This window comes from Suncus etruscus, chromosome 5, assembly GCF_024139225.1.
Source record: "Suncus etruscus isolate mSunEtr1 chromosome 5, mSunEtr1.pri.cur, whole genome shotgun sequence".
NCBI lineage: Eukaryota > Metazoa > Chordata > Mammalia > Eulipotyphla > Soricidae > Suncus > Suncus etruscus.
In genome coordinates this window covers 75,061,806-75,077,998 of record NC_064852.1, presented here as the reverse complement: position 1 = coordinate 75,077,998, position 16,193 = coordinate 75,061,806, and the positions used below count along the sequence as shown (strand labels likewise).

Sequence of the window (16,193 nt, the reverse complement as noted above, 5' to 3'; positions counted from 1 at the left end):
GCACACTCCCTGCACCCTGTACTACTGGTCTAGCTCCTACATGAAATGTTTTTAAAAACAATGTATGAAATTGATTCAGAGTGAGTATAGCTATGTTTACATGTGATCCAAATTAAAAGTAATATTTAAGTAGTGTGTCAAAGAGCAATAGATTACTTTTCTGGATAAAAAGTTGAACAAAAATAAAACTAAAAATGTTCCTATTTGAGGGGCCGGGTAGGTGGCGCTGGAGGTAAGGTGTCTGCCTTGCAAGCGCTAGCCAAGGAAGAACCGCGGTTCGATCCCCCGGCGTCCCATATGGTCCCCCCAAGCCAGGGGCGATTTCTGAGCACATAGCCAGGAGTAACCCCTGAGCGTCAAACGGGTGTGGCCCAAAAACAAAAACAAAAAAAAAAATGTTCCTATTTGAATCTTTTACCTCTTATTTATTTCCCCTCCTATACTCCTAATATACATAACTAGACAGTATTTTGAACAAATGTTATTCATCAGAGTAAGAACAGATTAAAACTCCCCTAAATCTTCAATTTATTCATTTAGTCAAAAGGGCAGAAAAAATTTAAGAAGTATTAACAAATTGCAGTATTAAAACAAAATTTTGTGTCTAAAATTAACCAAAATAAAATTTTGGATTTTATGTTTTGTTTGGGTTGGTTTTTGAGCCCCATCCAGCAAGGCTCTTGGCTCTATACTCAGGTATCGCTCCTAGCAGTGCTTCCTATGGGGTGCTGGGAATAGAACCCAGATCAGCTGTGCGCAAGGCAAACATGCTACCTACTGTGCTTCTGCCCCCACACTTTTAATAAATATATGCATGAAAAATGATTATCATTAATATAAAGGATATAATGGAAAGCTGCAGCTAAAGTGACACAAGAGGGCTCTAATATGCATTGCTCATGCCTACTCTACCCCACGTTTTTTTCAGGTTCCACATTCAATCTCACCCAGGCTCAGAGGTCTTGCCTGATCATTCAGCACTACTCTTCTGAAAGAATAGGAATAAAGAAGGACTTGGACAGAAGAAAAACAGACCCAGACCGGTGTGGGCACACAATAGTATAAATAACAGGAGACATGAAAGGCATAAACTTAGGTGGAAATATGAAAGGGTTTCCCTTTGTGTGTGTTCATCTCCAGGCTCATATCCTTGCTAACAATAAGTAGACCCTTCTCCATATAGACTCACTGCATGGCTCCATTTTCATGGCTTTCATTTTCACTCATGACCCCACTAGGTTGGTCCCAAAGTTCCAAACTATAATACTTCTCCATCTTCTATCATTTGAAACTTCACAAGTAAAAGCCAAACTGACGGCCTTTGACTTTACTAAAAACCCTCTGTTCTTTTACACAAATATTTTGCAAGTGCTTCATCCTTACAAGCCATTCCACAATGTGATGGATATTGCTGTTTCTTTTTTGACGACTCCAGTAAAACCAATCCACTTAAGGTATTAACACACAATACTCAGTGTCACCCATTTCTATAGGATCCTTAAATATGCTCCCTCACTGATTTAGATCTAAGTTTTTTGAGATCACTAGGCCACTGCCAGATATGCCTGTTCCTTGGTGTTTAACACCTGTGTTGGGGCACTTAATACAATGTGTGCTGACAGAACTAGTTTTAATATTGGAGAAGACAAAAGTAAACTGCCATATATTGCTGCTGCACCCAGTGAAAAACATTTATATTAGATGATCTATATTCAAAGACAAAGGACTACTGAATAAACTGCTCTTCTAAAAGAAATCTTTTGTTCAATAGTTGGCACTGAAAATATCAGAATTAGGTTTCATTTTCAATCATTCTAATTAGGTAACTTGTTTCTTTTTGAGCTAAGGTCTGTGACTTTCTTAAAGAAGAATGCACATAACCACAAGTCAAGGAAGTGACATTCCATTAACAACAGGAGCCAAAACGGCCTACGTCATAACTGATCATACTGGATATTTCTAAATTTTAACGTACAATCTGGCATATAATTAAAGTATAATTTTAATGTGACCATACAAAGCAGTACTATGATTCTTACAAAAATCTAAAAAAATTTTATTAGTCTTGGTATATTGCCTTAATGTAATGTAACAACAATTGTTCAGATCCAATGGAAAAAAATAAAAGGTGTGGGTTATTTTACATTTTAAAGATACATATTTTTGGTGGTATTATCTGTGTCTAAAGACTAGCTTAAAGTAGCACTTGGTGACTCTAAAGCTGCCAACTAAGGCAATGATGAACTAAACTTAAAAGCTTAAAAATTGCATTACCTGCCTTTGTCCCATACTTCTTTTATTCACTGTTTAAAGATATTATGAATCTATCAAAAATTATTACAAATTCACTATGCCCTCCATGTATTTTAGTGTCATTTTAGTTTGAGATGGGGAAAGATTTGCCTCTATTAATAGGAAGATCACAAACTGTGATTTGTGGCCGATTAAATAAAAATATTAACTAAAATTTTCATTGATAGATAAGAATATGCTTGTATTTCTCTGAGATACTGCAACAAACCTCCCCAGTAGCCTCTAATGTTAGGATATTCACTAAACAAGCCTGGCATTACAGAGGATAATTAATGATTAATAAGTATTTAGGACCCTGGCAGTACAGAGAACACATGTCAGACAACATTCCATAGCCACACCAGAATTTCTCTACATTAAAGGCAATAATGTGAATATAATATGATGCTGGATTTTCTAAGATTAAAAAAAGGCTATCCAAATGATCATTTATGGAAGTTCATACCCTCAAAACTCATTATGATTTACAGAAACATGTATCATTCAAATCATTAAAAATACCACAAGGGTGGAAAGACACCAAAAAGCTGGAGCACATGCTTCTCTTGCTGGAGGCCCAGGTTAGATCCCTGGCACCTCATGGTTCCATGAACACCTCCAGGAGAGGTAACTCTAAATACTATCAGGCGCAGCCCAAATAGTTCTCCTCCCACAAAATATGATTATTAATATAATGTTTAACATTTTTTAAAGATAAATCATGCTGGCACTTTGGAGGGTTGGGAAAAAGAAAAGGAAAGCTTATATAACCCAAACACTCTTTTGTATTTCTTTTGTTTTTGAATCGATGGCATCCAATAGGAGATTCTGTGGTGCAGGAGTTCAAGTTTTGCACCAACTGAGATATTCAGTCCTTCTGAGCTTTGTCCCATACCTCTCCAACATTTCTGCAACTCTACCCCTATTCTATGAGTAACCAGATCTCTCAGTACATTTTATCCATTAAAATCAGTTATGAATTTTTACAAAACATTTGAAAATATTCTCATCAGGATTTAGGAACTGCCTAACACATACATCATTTCCAACTTTACCTCATGGCATCTTCATTTCTATTTCCAGTGCTTATTAAAATATTAATTTTAATCCTATAAAATATATCATGAATAAAATGCTGTTCAGATGGTCAAAACTGAATGCAAGATTAAAAGAGAAAGACAAGTTAGGGGTGAGGGAAGCTGCAAAAATATAATAAATAAATAAATAAATAAATAAATAAATAAATAAATAAGAAAGACAGCAGATAATATATTGTTGGGGGAAACTATTAGGAAATGATCCAGGAATTTTTCAATCATTGATAAAATTTTCACCATGAAACATGCCTTTTATTCTGTGGGCAACAAATATTTGGAGTTTTCCTAGTAACATTCTACATTCAAAAAGTTATATAGGCCCTCAGGTCCAAAACATCAATTTCTGGGGCCAGAGTGGTGGCACAGGGCATAAGGCATCTGTCTGCCTTGTGCATGCCAGCTTAGGACAGAACGCGGTTTGATCCCCCAGTGTCCCATATGGTTCCCCAAGCCAGGAGTAACCTCTAAGCTTCACCGGGTGTGGCCAAAAAAACCAAAAACCAAAAACAAACCAAAAAAACACATTAATTTCTCATTGCTTGGTGCAATGTAATTTTTTAATCTTTTGATATCTTTGAGAAAAAAATTAAGTTCAAGGTATCAATTTTATCTACAGCAATCTGATGGCTATAAGATACCTGAAAAATAAAATCAAGAGGTCTCTTCTCCTTTGTGAAGACCTATATTCCACCCAAGAAAAGTTTTTGTAGTGGAGCAAGCTAAAACAAGAGACGGAGCTAGGAAAGTGTCAAATGAAACACATATAAGAGAGTTAACTGAGGCAGTCTTATGTTCCTATAAGTGAGACTCAATTTCATAGCACTCTAACTCTTAAGCACTATGATATCTAAACCAGCTGCTTTCAATTTACTCTTAATAAACAGCTGCTATTAGCAGCTCCTGAAATACATCACAACAAGGCCACTTCATTAACAGCATAAACCTATCTTCATACCTTCACAATGGTCAGTCACAGAGAAAGAAAATAGTAACACAGGGGCAAAGCAATAACACAATGGGGAGGACATTTGCCTTAAACTTGGCCCATCAAGATTCTATCCCCAGCATCCCATATGGTCCTTTGAGCATCTCCAGGAGTGATTCCTGAACAAAACCAGGATGTAACTGGAGTATCATTAGATGTGACCCCAAACAAAACAAAAACAAACAGCAACAAACAGGTGTTCATCTAAAATAGAATTCATGTACTCTGGTTCAGTGTGATATTCATCACGATCGGGTCAAAATATCTGAAAAATATATGGATCATCATAAATGCACAGGAGATATTATCCATGTGAGGGATATAACTTTTCAACTTTTTCAAAGCAAAAGAACAAATCAGTATATGGCGTGATGGAACCAATTTTTGTTTTTTGTTGCTATTATTGTTGACTACAGAAATCACTAAACTATTTCCCCTCTCTGTTATTCATGAGTGACTAAGTAGTGGCAGTGCCTCACAAGAAAATATCCTTTAAAGCATGTAATCATAACCTAATGACCATAATCGAGAAGGTACTTTTCTAAAACACTTAGTTTCCTTATTAAATTTCTTTGATTTTTGTCCCACTAGTCAAAAAACAAAGTAGTTCAACTAACCACTGGTTGGAACATTCATTCTAAAAGTATACCAAGCAATACTACAGCAGAAGGAACTTCCTGGAAACATTTCATATTAACATTCCAGTCAGAGGAAAAAAAGGGAAAGCTCCATTCTTTTTTGGAGGGGCCACACCCGGGGCTCAGGGGTTGCTCCTGGCTGTCTGCTCAGAAATAGCTCCTGGCAGGCATGGGGGATCATATGGGACACCGGGATTCGAACCAACCACCTTTGGTCCTGGACCGGCTGCTTGCAAGGCAAACGCCGCTGTGCTATCTCTGCGGGCCCGGGAAAGCTCCATTCTAAGGTTCTCTTCTTACTCTTTTCAAAACTTGAGGATATTATAAGTATAAAAATTTACTTAAAAGTTAAAAATAGGGGCCGGAGAGATAACATGGAGGTAAGGTGTTTGCCTTTCATGCAGAAGGTCACTGGTTTGAATCCCGGCATCCCATATGGTCCCCTGAGCCTGCCAGGAGTGATTTCTGAGCATAGAACCAGGAGTAACTCCTGAGTGCTGCTGGGTGTGACCCAAAAACTAAAAAGAAAAAAAAAGTTAAAAATAAAGAAATGTAAGTTGGTGCTCACTTCGGCAGCACATATACTAAAATTGGAACAATACAGAGAAGATTAGCATGGCCCCTGCGCAAGGATGACACGCAAATTCGTGAAGCGTTCCATATTTAAAAAAAAAGAAAAGAAAAGAAAAGAAAAGAAAAGAAAAGAAAAGAAAAGAAAAGAAAAGAAATGTAAGTTGAAGGTAGAGAAATAGAATGGCAAGTAGAACATTTGCTTTGCATGCGACTGATCTGGATTTGATGTTCAAGACTGAATTATAGTCCCTGAGCCCATTAGGAGTGATTCCATGAGTTAGCCCTGAGCACCACTGGGTGTAGCCCCAAACAAAACAAAACAAAATTAAATAAACATAAATTTATAAGGGCTGATAGTCCTACTTCATCAAGTTTCAAATAAATAAACAGCATTAAACAATATAAACTCAATGGCAAAGATGTTCTTTGTACCAAATACATTAGTCAAGAAGCACTTCTGTCAAAAATTCCTGAGGTCACCAACATATAGTTAAACATTTAAAAAAAAATAATATAATAGCAATATTCTCAAGGATTAATAAAAACACCAGCCTCACAGAACTTTAGAAACTACATGGCCTTGGACTTTTGAAGATCCTCTAGTTGAGTGGTTTTGCAAGTTCTTTTTCTTAAACGCCTTTTTCTAAATAATTATAGAAATACCAATAAATGAATAATTAAATAAATGAATGAAAGGAGGCTTCTGCACTGTGCGATCTTCTCAAACACAACAGTTACAGGCTTCTTGAAAAGAATTACTGAATATCAAGGATTGTGTTCCAGGACAGATGCCTGGAGAACAGATAGCAAACAACTTGTCCAGGCTTGTCAATGGCTTGGCTGGTTCTCAAAGCAGGATTTTTTCCCACTATAATATGCAACTAAAGTCATATAACTCTCAAAGAAATGTATATCACTCCCTATCGAATTACAAAGTATGTTCTCCATACACCACCTTTGCAAAACTCAAGTTTCATAGTATAGCACTGAGGAGAAAGCTCTGGGTCTTGATTTTCCATTTTCAGTTCTTGTTTCAGAATATTTCCTGTTCCCACTTGCACTTTGAAGGAGGTGCCTCCAGGTCATTCCCATAAGAGCTTAGGCTGGCACAGAAGTGGGCTCAACCTTATGCTACACTTTATTGCCTAGTACACCCCAAAGAAAACAGCACTTCACACACCCACACTACCCCCATTCTAGTTTTACCTTCTAGTTCTACGCCCAGCATCCTCCCTTTCAAGATAGATCTTTATCATTCAGACCATTCTTCTGAGTCAACACAGCACAGAGGTCTTTAACTTTGATCCTGGCCACAAACTCCAATTATTCTTTGGTGCTCACTCCTTTCAGCCTCACCATGCATTTTTGTTGTTGTTGTTAAATCTATCTTAACAATCATTAACACCTCATGTTTTCTTATGCCCTCTTCCCTCAACTATAAGCTACATACAAAGAACAGATGCTCTGCCATTTCACTGGTTCACTGAGAAAATCTACTGTCAACAACAGCACAGTACAGAAGGAATTGGGGTCTCAGAGATGCCCATGCATGTGATTGTAGTACAATTTTCTGATTCCTGGTTTCTTCAAGGCTCCAGCAGGTCTAGACTTAAGCAGTTTTTGTCTTTTTTCTTCCTGGTAAATCTACTTTTACTAGACTGGATGAAATCTTAAAAGTCTTTATGATTACATTGAGACTAACCATAAAAAGGCTGATGCTCAGTATCAAATTTCATGCTTCCTAGGCATCAATGGTGCCCTTCCACTCAAACTCAGCATGCTCACATCTTTCAGTCTTTCTAAAACCTTTCACTATCTCATAATTTTCACCTGAACACACACTATTAATAAGCTTTGTTATCTGCTTGTATGGAAGAAACATCTTCATGAGCACTGATATGAACAGGTAATTTGGAAATCTACAGTAATTATTTTTTTTCTTTTTTGTTTTTGGGTGATGTTCATGGATTACTCCTGGCTCTGTGTTTAGGGATCACTTTTGGCAGTGCCCCCGGGCTTTATGTATTATAGGGGATTCAATTCAGGTCAGGTCAGGTCAGCTATGTACAAGGCAAGCACCTTTTCTCCTGTATTATCTCTCTGTGATAGGGTTTTTTGTTTTTTGTTTTTTTGTTGTTTTTTTTTTAAGTTTTTGGGCCCACAACTGGCAGCACTCAGGTGTTACTCCTGGCTCTGCACTCAGAAGTTATTGCTGGCAGGGCAAGCTGGGGGGGGACCATATGGGTCACCAGGGATAGAAACCAACTCAGCCACATGCAAGGTAAATACCATAACCTGTACTATGACTCTGGCCCACTAGTATTTCTTCCTGGATTGGCTACGTGCAAGGCAAATGCCCTATCGCTGTGCTATTGTTTTGGCCCTTCCATAGTATTTCTTACGTGTCACCAACAACAAGGTGTTTTTTTTAAACAAAGCATTATAGAGATTACAGTAAAATTACTGAAAAATTGAAACATTTTATTTTTGTCAATATATCCAATATTTGGAGGCATTATAATAAAGTTAGTTAGGGGCCGGAGAGATAGCATGGAGGTAAGGCGTTTGCCTTTCATGCACGAGGTCATCGGTTCGAATCCCGGTGTCCCATATGGTCCCCGTGCCTGCCAGGAGCAATTTCTGAGCCTGGATCTAGGAATAACCCCTGAGCACTGCCGGGTGTGACCCAAAAACTACATAAATAAATAAATAAATAAATAGATAGATAGATAGATAAATAAATAAATAAAATAAAAAATAAAGTTAGTTAGAAATCAGTAGTACAGAATGGGGACTTATTGTGAGTCTGCAAGATGGCCAAATTGCCTAACTAATTTATACAATACATAATATTCTACATTAGTTAATAAAACATTTTTAAAAATTTTAGAGGCATAAGGCAAGCATGAATAAATTAACTTCCATCATCTCCAAACACACTTTTTAGGTTAAAACTATCTACCACTGCAAGTATTTACTAACAAATAAGGGAAAAGCGAAGGCTTAAAGTTATATAAAATGTATCACACACTCTTGCTAGTCAGAAGGGATAAAATATCAGTGGGATGACCATCCTTTGATAACATCAGTATGAGAAACTAAGAAATGACAAAAATGACAAACTAGATAACTTTCAAAGTCAGATATAATATTTTAGAACAAGGGTCCTTACACTACAGCACATGGAGGACATTTATCTGTCCTACCATGTGTATTGTTTGTTTAGGGGGTTAGTTTTGCATGCTTGTTTTTGTTTTTTGGGGGGTGGTTTTTTTTGGGGGGGTTGGTTTTGGTTTTTGGGCCACACAGGCAGTGCTCAGGGGTTGCTCCTAGCTCTGCATTCAGAAATTAATCTTGGCTGGCACAGGGGGACCATATGGGATGACAGGGATCTAACTTGGGTTGGTAGCATGCAAGGGAAATAAATGTTCTACTTGCTGTGTTATTGCACAGGCCTCCTACTGGGTGTTTTTTCCGACACTGCCTGTCCTGCTGAGGGGCAAACTAGTCTCGAGCAGCAGTGTTCATGTGTGGGATGTGTGCCTGCACTTTCTGAACAACCCCCCCCCCCCCCGGTCTCTCGACTCCTCCACTCAGTCTAGGGCAGGGTCCTCACCTTTTGGCCCAGGGGCGGGCCACTATTTATATATTTTTTAAAAACTATAGTCCTCCAGTGGTCTGAGGGATAGTGAACTGACACCCTATTTAAAACATTTGAGGACACCTGTTCTAGAGCATCTATTACGTTAAAAGGAAATGGATTCCTTGTTCATTTGTTCATTCCAACATTTATTGATTATTCACTTTGCACCACACACTGGAGGAGTTAAGCATGAAGGGCCAGGGATCAGGGCACTGGCCCCAGCAATATGTTTTTACAATGTATCCCGGTGATCCTAATACACACTAAGGACTAAAATCTAGTCCCAAAATAGAAAAACCAGTGGAAAATAAAATAAAACAGAAAGTTCTGATTTATTGAGTTTGAGATTTTAAAAGGTGTAAGCAACTGATTTATAGCAACTTTGTCCAGCTATGAAACTGTCCATCTAAATATCATAGTTGAACCTTGTAGAATATACAACGTTTTAACATTTCAATGAAAAATGTATGTTAATTAGTGGTGGGTTTTTTTTTGGGGGGGGGGTCACACCTGGAGATGCTCAGGGGTTACTCCTGGCTATTCACTCAGAAATTGCTCCTGGCTTGGGAGACCATATGGGATCAAACCATGATCCGTCCTAGGTTAGCGCGTGCAAGGCAAACTCCCTACCACTTGTGCCACTGCTTCAGCCCCTAATTAGTCTTTTATAAAAAAAAAATTGCTTGCAAGGATTAAAGGAGAGCAGAGTGAAGAGTTTGCTTATTTTGTTGTAGTAGTTTTCTAGGTCAATGGTCAAAGACAGGGCTTCACTTAAAAAAGATAAGTCTAGAAAGAGATGCGCTATATTCCTAAACCCAAGATCTTGATCTGAAAGCACAAAGTAAGATTAACCAGAGGACTCTCATTAAGAACACATGTTTTGAAACAAAATTTTATGAAAATTTATAATGTAATTTCATTTTACAAGTTATTTTTATAAAATTATTCAGGTGATTTTCCTTTAATACAAGGTTCCTTTTGTCACTAAAATCTTTAAGTTACCATGATATTTTTGATCCTAGAAGGAAATTCATAGTAAAAGGAGAATTTAAAATTGTTGCTAGTATTAGTTATCCACTAAATATGAAACAGTGATTAAGCATCAACTTATTTCCCTTTCAGTGTGTCTTCTACATGTCTTGACATGCACATACGAACTATCAGATGCAAATATGTTTAACAACTTGAACAGAGCTTCTATCATCTGACAAATGTTGCTTCCAGGAGTTTTTCCAATTCTTTCACATGTGTTATGATTCAAAGTTTTAATTAGGCTTAAGAATTCCTACGAGGGGACGTTCTGACTGGCCGTATGTAAAACAGATGTGAATAGCAATGCTAAAAGAAGCATAAGATAGGGCTCAAGTCTTTAACACTTCTTACCAAGAACTCCTACAGTCCTTAGAAATATAAAAATAGGTCACAAAGCAGAAAGTCAAGGATTTGTGCCAAAGTTTATTTTAAAACAGAGTTTACTATTCTTTGCTTTTATGAATATCTACATTTATTCTTACAACCCAATAGAGAGGTTGCTCCACAAATACACAAATATTCTGCATCCCCATGGCATCTAATAGCATATGAGTTAAGATGAAAGTGTGAATCACCTTTGTTTTTCAAGTCTACCAAGCTCATCTGAATATTTCTCTAGAGTAGAGAAAATCATAAAAATAGTTTCTGCTTGATAGGAGAGTACTTGAACTGAACAATGAGACAAAAGCCTGGACATTTAGCTAGAAGCTTCTTGCAATGTTTCATATGGAAGGTGATTGGGAAAAAAGAAGAGTGCCCAAGGAGAGAAGTGGCCAAACAGTACTTTAATCTATGCCAACTGGGATGGGAAGAAATGAATGTCAGGGATTGAACAGTAGTTAGAAACTTAGGAGAGGAAGTCTACTATGAAACTTAAGACACAAAGAGAAGGCTATTCAAACTAATGTTTCAAACTAGCTTCTTTGAAAGCTTGTTGAGGAAACTGTACCCTTATCCCCTTCCACTGAGAATACAAAGATAATTATAAATATCTAAGTTGCAAGAGCAAGAATACAGATTTTAATGAAGCTGGAGATCACTAGTATATCAAGACCTATTTCCATGAATCAACAGCAAGATACATTCTTAGTATACCTCATCATATTGAGCTATCTCAATCCTAAAATATGGCTGCTCTACTGTACTTATAAAGACCCTGAGATTTCATGACTGTCTTCTTTAAAATCCATGGAAGTCACTTCTTTATCATGAATATAGTAAAGGAAACCTAAGAAATTGCTCCCATTTCACTCTATTTGCTAAGTATTTTTGGTCTTTGGAAAAACATCAGTAAGGTTGTAAGCATGATCAAACATGTTTTGTAAATATTGTTGAGAATCTGTCCAATACCAACAAGCACACTCCTAAAGTACATCTTGGGAAAACCCCAGGATATTATAAATGATCCTGTTGTTTTAAAGATAATAAGGACTGGAACTTTAAGTGCAAAGATCAAGAACAGAACAGAACCTGTTTTTGACAAGCAACTTCTAGCTCATCAAAAATCTAGATATGATACTGTAAATGTGCTAAGAGTCTGAAAATGAATTGAAACCAACATGTTTTAAAGAACTGAAATAATAATTATGCACTTTCATAGACATGTGAAGTTTGGTTCTGCTCTCACGGAAGTGTTTAAATCTGCCTCTTCAACAAAACATCAGATGGCAAGACAGGAGTGGCAAAGTTCTGGAGCCAAGCCAGTTCACCAGCATTAAAGCCATGCTTGCTCCAATTTAGCTCAGTTGGCTGGACATGTGCCATGGATGGATGTCAACAGGGTATGCAAACAGCTGCTACATGAGAACCTCAAGCAGGGAGGCTGTGCAGGGCAGAGAAGGAGAAATCTCTGAAGATGCACTAAAGCACAGCTTTTAGTAAAGTGGCATCTGTGGAATGCTGAGAAACAGAAGTACATAAACCATCCTGGCATGTAGCAATTAAAAGTAAAATGGTTCGTTTTAAGAACCATGAGCAGGTACCTCAAAAAGCCAAAGCCAGAATTACAAGACAACAATGAGCATTGGATTTCTGGTTGTTGTTTAGTTCTATGAAGGTTATCTTTGCTCAAAGTAAAAAAGCTTTTTCAATAACATCACAGACTTCAAATAACTCACCCAAGGCATAGCTCAGGAGGCAACAGGGCCTGGTGTGGAAGAAGAGGAATGTGTGTCCAAAGGAAGCACAATGTTTGTAGAGCACTGCTGAGCCAGATTCCTCCCTTAGGGTGCTTCTAATATTTATTTTTTTCTGCCAAATTCAATTGACAGCCATCTGTGGCCAAGTATAGCAACCGTGTTAAATTTTCCTAGCATTCAGGTCTCAGATTAAGTTCTTTAGCTTAATCTGTAAAATAGCTCTGAGTTAGAAGCAGTCCGTCAAATAGCAACGAGGATGGTTATTAAGATTTAACATCCAGAACCAGAAGGACTGCTAAAAGGGCTGGAGTGCTTACTTTGTATGTGGGAAGTACAAGTTCAATCACCAAGACCACATAGTCCCCTTAACAAAGAAAAAATAGTCACTGAGAACTACTGGGTATAATACAAAAACAAAAGAATATACAAGCTCCCACAGACACCCATGAACTTGGGACCCGTTATAATCCTCTGGTATCCATAATTCATACTCTCTCCTTCAACCCTCCACCCCCATAAAACACACACAGAAAATGAACTTTGGGTCTATCCATAATGCACAGAACTGAGCGCTCATATCCATAATGCAGAACAGAGCTGAAAATGACTAGATAGTTCCTAAAAGCACAAAAATCTAAAAAGGGGACCTGAACATTAGTACAGCAAGTAGGGCATTTATTTGCCTTATACTTGGCTAATCCAGAATCAATCCCAGGCACTGGAGTAATTCCTGAATACAGAGCCAGAAGTAACCATTAAGGGAATGGCTTAAAAACTAAGTAAAAAAAAAAATGTTTTTTTAAAGGTTTGCTTTCATAGGAAGAAATCCTTTCCAATCACAAAGGAATGTATAAATTTCTTTCTCATGATAGGATACACTTATGATTTAGTCACAATGCAAACTCTCCTTACATGTTAAAAATATTAAAAATAAATTTAATAGGGCTGGAGAGATAGTACAGTGGTAGGGCGTTTGCCTTGCACACAGCTGATCCAGGAACGATGGTGGTTCGAATCCCCGGATCTCATATGGACTCATATGGACCTCAGGAGCGATTTCTGAGCACAGAGCCAGGAGTAACCCCTGAGCGTCACCAGGTGTGACCCAAAAACAAAACCCATTTAATTTTTCTTATCAGATTGAGTTAGTCTTTTTTTAACTCACAAGTAGAACATAATAAATATTACCACAAAGTCCTCATATAATTAAAAAATCAGCAAAATGTTAAATCATATAATTGACCAAGGTTTAATTTTGTTTTTTCTTGTTTTTTTTTTTTTTTTGTATGAGTAAAGGAAGATAGGGTTTTTTTTTGTCTGTTTGTTCGTTCATTTGTTTGTTTTTGTGCCACACTGGGTACTGCTCTGGTTTTACTCTAGGCTCTGCACTTAGAGGATATCCCTGGTGGGCTCAGGAGACCATACTGGATGCCAAAGAGAGAACCCATAGTGACTGTGTGCAAGGCAAGTGACCTACCCTCTGTACTATCTCTCTGACCCCAGCCAAATATATTTTACTTAAAGAAATTTACTTAGAGAAGTGTAAAAGGAAAGAAAGAGATAAATGTTCAACAGAACACAGGTTCTCCAGAGTGAAAAGAGAAAAGAATTTATTTTCTTAATATTAGGTTCTACAAATATTACTAAATATAAAACACATTTTGTGAAGAGCAAAATACAGATATATAAGAATCTTAAAAATCAAGATTTCTGGTTCCATTTTTGGTTTCTCTGTGGGATACCCAGTGCAGTGTTAAAGAAAATGTAATAATGAATCAAACTAGTTCTAGCTTCAATTCTGAACTTAAAAATAAAAGTCTGAACTTAAGTTTAGAAGTAAAATTTAAAATACATAGTGAAAAGGTATTTAAGGAGCTTAGAAATGTCTTTTTGGGTTTGGGGGCCACAAAAACATATGTGGAGAGGCTACATATAGCAGGGTAATTGTGGGTCACTCCAGATAATGCTTGAAGCCATACATTTTGTTATGATATAAACCTGGGCCTCCTACATGCAAACTTTGTGCTCTAGTCTGTTGAGCTATAATTTCCCAGCCCAGGTTTGAGAAATATTAAACAAATAAACAATCAACATGAATGGACATGGAAACCATTATGCTGGGTATGAAGGAGGGAGATAAGACACAGAATAGTCTCACTCATCTATGGGTTTTAAGAAAAATTAAAGACATTATTGTAATAATGCCCAGAAACAATAGAGATGAGGGCTGGAAGGACTGGCTCACAATATGAGGTCACCACAAAGAGTGGTAGTTCAGTTAGAGATATAACTACACTAACAACTATCATGACAATGTTAATAAGTGAGAGATGTAGAATGCCTGTCTCGAGTGCAGGAAGTGAGTGAGGGAGGAGGGAGTTGGGAGGCATTGGTGGTGGGAATGTTGCACTGGTGAAGGGGTTGTTCTTTTTATGAATGAAACCCAACTACAAACATGTTCGTAATTATGGTGCTTAAATGAAGATATTACTTAAAAGCAAAAAAGACAAACAAAAAGCCTGTAAGATTTGGTAAGTGACTGGAGATGTGGGCAAAGGTAGAGAAGGAATCAAAACTGAGTTTTGGTTTTAAGTCTGGTATAATAACAAAACTAGGAAGACTAGGAGAAGAGCCAATGATGGGAGCAAATTCAAACACATTGTGTGTAGACCTGATAGTTCCATTGGATCAGGAAAACCAACACAAAAGTGATTTATCTAAAACCATAATTTCATTTGCTGCTTTGGATTCACTTAGGCTCACATACCAAATAGTGTACAGAAGTAGCTGCTCCACAAACCTGCTAACAACTCAGGAGGAAAACTATCTCAGCCTCCTGCTGCTGTCCTACACTCCATCATGGTGGAAATAAGCCTTAAAATTTAAAATAGGTTGGGTTCCTCCATAAAAAAAAAATGCAAAAATGTGGTCCATTATCATCTTGTATTAGTTTTACATGCCAAACTACAGACTAATGATTTCTAAAGGTTCTGGTCATTAGTTAAATAAAAGCTGCATTTCCTCTGACTGGGGAGAGCAAGATATCCATCAACAGGGAGCTATGGCTGTTTCTCTACAAAGAATTCAGATTTTAATGAGGATGAGTTATCTTTATTTTTTGCTATTATGCATGTTTACCAAAGAACAAAAAACATTTCTAAGGCAAAAATGAACATTCCTGTATGCTTAATAATAGACCTTGACTGCTATAATCAACAAGGTTGTCATTATTGGCATTTAGCAGGATGATGGCTGGCTTTCTTTACCAAAGCAACTGTGCTGAGTGGGCTTCACATTTGCCACTGTGATATGGCTATGTGCCCTGCACTGCGGTTAGGATGTTCCAGCTTCTTGCTGCAGAAAGAGAAATGATGGGAGTGCTAAAAATAAAGTAATTAGGAAACAAACAAGCAAATGAATCTGACCTGATTATTCATGAGTATACAATATGCTAAATTACCTTACATACTGTCCATAAATGTGCCAACAACTTATAACTGAGGGTGACTTTCACAGCTACTTTCTCAGGCCTGAGTAGAATCATTAGAAGTTTTCAACATCCCTGAGAGATTACCATCTCACTTCCTGAAACATCATAAATCTCAAATTCAGGTCTACATAGGTGACAGTTTGATCAATTCCTGGAGCCTCTCTAACTTTTTAACCATCAAATCTCTATATTCTTCATGCTCCAATAGCCTTCACCTAATTCAAGAAGTCTGAGAGAAATCTATGGACAAGGGCAATTTTTAAAAAACTTCAACCCAAAGCACCCCCCCCCTCTACACACACACA

At 37.4% G+C, this 16,193-nt stretch overlaps 1 protein-coding gene and 1 non-coding gene across 7 annotated transcripts in view; one reads left to right on the top strand and one right to left on the bottom strand.

The window, feature by feature from the left end:
- PKP4 (plakophilin 4) overlaps positions 1-16,193 on the bottom strand; it is a 292,898-nt gene that overhangs the window by 207,896 nt on the left and 68,809 nt on the right. The window lies entirely within an intron of this gene.
- Positions 5,573-5,679, top strand: LOC126010468 (U6 spliceosomal RNA). The gene has a single exon (XR_007496496.1). It is a non-coding gene; the product is annotated as a U6 spliceosomal RNA (small nuclear RNA).